Source organism: Lactuca saligna, chromosome 4 (genome assembly GCF_052625555.1).
Source record: "Lactuca saligna cultivar CGN05327 chromosome 4, ASM5262555v1, whole genome shotgun sequence".
NCBI classification, from domain to species: domain Eukaryota; kingdom Viridiplantae; phylum Streptophyta; class Magnoliopsida; order Asterales; family Asteraceae; genus Lactuca; species Lactuca saligna.
In genome coordinates this window covers 324,182,628-324,188,627 of record NC_136420.1, presented here as the reverse complement: position 1 = coordinate 324,188,627, position 6,000 = coordinate 324,182,628, and positions in this window count along the sequence as shown.

Below are 6,000 nucleotides of genomic sequence, written 5' to 3'. Positions count from 1 at the left end.
GAGGTGTCATTTCAAGGTAGCAAAAGAAAAGAGGAGTCCATTATGGAGGCTAGAAGTTGGTGTTCAAGTGTAGATCCGTGAATAGCAAAGGTTGGAGCGTCTTCCTAAGGTAAAAAGTTCAAATCTTGCCTTGTAACTCTTGTGGTATGATTTATGGACCATTTTCTAGGGTTTAGGTCCCAATGATGGAGACTTTATGAGCAAGTAGTCTCCATTGGCTTAGATCCATCATATTTCTGGTCCATTTGAGTTGTAGGTTCATAAAAATGTAATCTTGGACGTGAATGATTAGCCATGCATGAGATCTAGATCTCTTTAGTTGAAATGGAAAGGTATTAAGGAGTGTAGGAGCCTTTACAGCCATCCCAAGGCTTAAAGGTTTCGACTTTATGGGTAAGGAGGCTTAACGAGAGCTGGATCTAGAAGTTGAAGAAGTGTCTTAACCATTTAAGACCAGAAATGAAGAGTGGTTGAATCTGGGTGTTACACTTGGCGTAACTCCCAGTACGCGCAGCGTACTGGGTGGAGACCCCGACTGTGGATCAGTGATGTACGCCCCGCGTATTGTGATATGTTGATTTTTGTTGACTTTTAGGGTTTTGGTCAACATGTGGACTTTGAGTCAAGGAAGGGTAAAATGGTCTTTTACCCCTCTGAGGAATATTAATAAGGGTGAAGTCTAGTTGTGGAAGTATATATTAATTAAAATGATATTTCATTATGATTAGGCGGGGTTGGGTCTTCGTTTCGAGATTTGGAGATAGCGAGCACGTGAGATTCTAGACTTTTCACGAGGTGAGTTTTCTCACTATACTGTACCTGGAAGGGTTTTATTGTGTGACCGGAAGGTCGGATATGTCATGAGTTGTATGCATTGTATATAATAAGTTAACCGTTGTATGTGCTATGTATTTCATGCTTGATATGGGCCGGAAGGCATTATGTTATGGGCCGGAAGGCATATATGTTATGAGCCAGAAAGCGTTGTGATGTGGACCGTAAGGTTGACGTGGGTAGGACCGGAAGGTTTACCGAGTCGGGACGGAAGTCCCCTGAGACACATGGACCGGAAGGTCAGGGCCTGGAAGGGCGTATGTGCGTAAGTAGTATTTTGGGGAATTCACTAAGCTTTTATGCTTACAGTTGTTGTGTTACGTGTTCAGGTACTAGCGAGGACCGTGGGAAGGCGCCGACGTGATCTTTACACACTATCAGTGGATGTATTTATGATCTTGGGATTTTACATGATTTGTATTATGTTATGATACATTGGATTTTATGATTTGATCGGATGAAAACATGTTTTAAGAAATGATTTTTTTTTTTTGAAAATTTACGTTGTTACACTATCTCACCTTTAAGTATATACAACCATGCATTCTTTTTTATTATTGATATTGAATATGCTATAATGATATATTAGATATGTGTTCTGGTATTGAATATGCCACTATGTTGTAGTGACCTATTAGATCTGTGTTCTGGTATTGAGTATGTTGCTATGATGTAGTGATATGTTAGATCTGTGTTCTGGTATTGAGTATACTGCTATGATATAATGAACTATAGAACTGTATGTTATCTGTGCGTGTTGGTTATTATCTATGGATTTCCATTAAGGACTGTCTGTAGTTATGCAGGATAACCTGATAACTCTTGGTCTAGGCTCGCTTCCATGTTCCTTGTTTGGATGTGACTTTAGAGTAGGATCATCTGTTCGGGTGGCTATCTCACCTTTGGTTACTTATGGTTATGCATTCTATGGAGGTTACCTAGTAGCAGGACTGTATGTTGTGAGAGTACTAGTGTGATTGTTGTGTGCCTGTATTATGTGTCTACTTGATCCTGATTGTTTATATGTCGACATGTTATGTTTGTTTTGGGTTGACACGATCCTGCTATGTGTTGTAGCCAAGATACCTGGTGCGGGATGGCTGTAATCCATAGGCACAGAAGCTCGGGAATAGCGGTAGGGTTGAGGCGGTAAGCCAACAAACCCTGGGTATTCTAACCTGATGGTTGATTGGACCCGACATGTTTGACCATATATGTTATCCGTTTATGTGGTGGTATTTTTGGGGGAAAATCTCTAAGCTTTATGCTTATCTAGTTCTTTATTGCTTCAGGTATCATTGGTGTCTTTCTTCGTGAACTGATAGGTACTGCAGACCACTTCTGGTCTCCTCTACGGTACTAAAATAATATACTTATCATATATCTTTTTAGTATACTTTGTATACCACAATCATATATAATACTTATATTCATTGGGTCTTTAATTTTTGTTATTTCTAACCTTTTATCAAGTGTTCCTTTTAGCTTCCACTACCGTAGTCACACTATTCTCCACCGCAATCATCAAAATCCATCCGTAACTACAATTAATGATCCCACAATCACTTCATAAATTCATTGATAACATTGTGTGCTATTTAATGATCTTAATTAAATAAAAAGATTCCTCATAAAAACATTCATTTTTTAGTATACAACGTTTCGGTTTCTTTCTAAATCACTTTTTTGTGTCAGGCCTATTTTAGGTTAAATGACAAATAATTTTTTTCCAATAAAATAAATCTTTAAGAAATCTCTTTTTCTTAGTCAATCACTTCTCACAGCCCCCAAACTATCTAATCTATTTCAAATTCTCTCTTTTTACAATGGATAAACCCTACGCTCCTAATATTTCTCAAACGTGTGAAGATAGGTCTAACAATCATTAAATGCCCCGTTTTTTTAGTAAAATCTTTTATTTTTGATTTAATTTTCTTGTGGCTGATAATGGTTAAAACCCAAGGGTTTTTACCATTAAGAACTGTAAATAAGTTATTTCAAATAATATTTAAAATCCGGAGGTATAAAACCCCTTATTTCTCCCAAGAAGGCTTTACGCTTTCTGAGTCCCTAAATCGACGATCTTCATCTTCTTCCCTCTTGCTCAAAACAGTTTTCTTGCAAGTTCTTCAAAAACCTTTTCCAAAACAATGGTGAAACCAAGCATCTCCAAGAAACAATCGAAGGCTTCTGGGTCTGCTTGACCCACTGGCTCTGAATCAACAATCAAAGGTCAATATCCTTCCATCGCATCAAGCAATTTTAGAGCAATGTTCGCTGATTATCCTTCATACAATGATGTGATCAGACTAATGATCCAGTTTCTCTCAAAACACCCATTGTTTGGACCATTCAATGCTTTCACTGAAATTGTTCCATTACCAATCGTATTCAAATTTGCTTTCAGTGCCTTCTGGCCATCTCATAACCTTCAAGAGGTTCATCTTAATCTGGTGGATGATTCTCTTGTAGTTTCAACCAAAGCAAAGTTCTTGGAAGCCATCAACCTAAGAGTTATGCCTAATACAAAGTTCTTCTCCCCTAGCACCAACGATGTGATCATAACCCTATATCGAATTGCATATTAGAATAAATTAAGAGGCATTGGAGAATTCTAGAAAAATCGGCTACCGACGGTGTGGCAGTTCATGTGCCACTTCATCATCCGAAGCCTTTCCTGCAGAACAAGCGGCACCGATAATATGGGTATAAAGCTTATGGAATTGGTTTGGAGTATCTTCAGTGGGAATCCGATCAACTATGGTCAAATTCATTGGAATGACTTTCTTTAATATATCCCCAAAGAGACTCCTAAAGAAGGTGTAATCGATCTCACATCTGCTCGTTTTTGGTCACTCTGCATTCTTAATCTTCACAAGCAAGCCAATCTCCACATGGGATATGATTCAAGCCTATATGTCACCCGCGATCTTAAAAGGTACGTTGCCTCTAAAGATCAATCTGTATTTGGACCCCTTAGTGATTACCAAAACACATTTTGGAGTCTATTTGTCACAACTAGCATTTTAGCTAGGAAATTCTATTCCTGTGTAACCATTCAACTATTTTAAATCTTATACTCTAATTAAACCTCCCACTATGCTCATTAGATTCATCAATGATGTCCAACAAAGAGACTAAAAACCCTAAGAATCCCGGTTTAAGTCCATATTGGACTAAAAGTTCCTTATTGGGCCTAATGGACCAATAAGCACCCTATTCAACTTTATTGGACTTAGAAGCCCTCAATGGATCCTAATTGGACCCAATTCAAAAAACTAAAACATTTTGGACCATTTTGGCCTAGAATGATTCATTTTAAACCTAATGGGCCTAATTGGGCCATAACCAGTCCAATTAACCATTAGTGAGCCATAAACCATTCTTTTATTCTAATTGGGCATTAAATGCTTCCAAGAGCCCAATGGGCCGAAAAATTTTATGTTTAGGACCCAAATGTCCAAACTAAAGATAATCCCAAACTACTCCACCACTTCTCCTTGGCCCAAAATCTCGATCCATGTATAAAAAAAAAGAAGAGAATTAAGGGGGGGGGGGTGACTTTGGAGTGCCACCTCCATTTTGTCCATCATACACCCATGCAAGATCCTTCATGTATCCAAGATAGTCATTCACCACTCTCTCTCTCCCCTCTCCTCTTCTACTCTCGACTGGGAGCCACAAATACACACTCGCATTACACCAAACTCTCTCCAATTCTCTCAAGACTCATTCATCTTCTTCATCCAAAATTCTCAAGAATTTTTCTTGTGTTCCAAGAGGTTTTCAAAAGATAATCATCATTTCTTGGTAAGTATTTACACCTCCAAGTTTTATAATTCCATTCTCTTGTTAGATCACTCTTTTAAGCAAAGTTTTGGTGATTTTGCTTCCTAGAACTTATTAAGTTCGAAATCCACTCAAGAAAGCTCTCTAGGATCAAAATCTTCTTCATTTCTTCTTCAAAACCGAAACATCAAAGAAAAGGTGAGTTCATACCCCCTTGTTTTCGGTTTTCATAAGATTTTTGGGGGTGAATACAAGTAAAATGTGTAGATCTATGTGTTGGATGCATGTTTTGTGTGAATACTTGTTTTATTTGGTAATAAGGGGTTAGATCTTAGCAAATCTCGAAATTCAAGTATTATCTAGCAAGGATATATGAACTATTGCATTATACATATCATATTACCAAGCCAAAGAAGAACACATGTTTAAGATACAAAAAGAATTCAACAAAAATCTTGTTAAGGGTCAAAATTGTCAAGAAAACAAAAGATAAGGGTAAAAAGAGAACATTTTGTTTTTAAAGGGGCCAAACAGGTCCTATATGTATAAAAAGATATTTTTATGCTAAACATACTTTTACAAGGGTCAAAAATGCAAATTTAAGCTTATTGGGCCTCGCGGCCTTAGGGTCTAATTTGCGAAAAACATGAAGTTTTAAGGTTTAAAATTTTTATTTGGCCAAAGTTGGAGTCATAAATGTAAATAAACTGAATTTGGAGGTGAAAATAACATCTATTTTCAAAATGGACCAAAAATGAAAAACTTTCCAAAATTGGGCCGAAAATGTAATTTTTTACAAACGAAGGGCTGAAAATGCACTTTTCTGCAAACACAGGTTTCGAAATTTGAAAATATAACTTTTTGGGCTAAAATCGTAAGTTTTTAGACATTTGGGACAAAACTGCAACTTTTTATAACTTATGGCCTAAAATGTTATTTTTTACAAAACTTTGGGCCTTAACTAAAATTTTGAGGATTATTGGTTAAAAATGTCATTTTTTTTTCAAAAAGAAAACTCTTATCGACAATCTAGTAAACCCTTAGCTAAAACAAACCACGAAACAAAAACGAACGAACAAACTATGTTGATAATCAATTATTGGGCTTAATATTCACGATACCTGGCCGTTGGGCCCAAATGGCCCAACTAAGAATATATTGAACCCAATGTGTTCCATGACGTGTTTAGTGGGCCTTGCGACCCACTTACATGTTAATTTGAGCTTATATTATGGACTATATGTTTATTGGGCTTTTGTGGCCCATATACATATCTATTGGGCCCAAGTTACCTTCTTACATGTTATTGGGCCTTCGTGGTCCATTTACATGCTAATTGGGTTTGGAATGGAATCCATGTGCTTGTGATCAAAACTA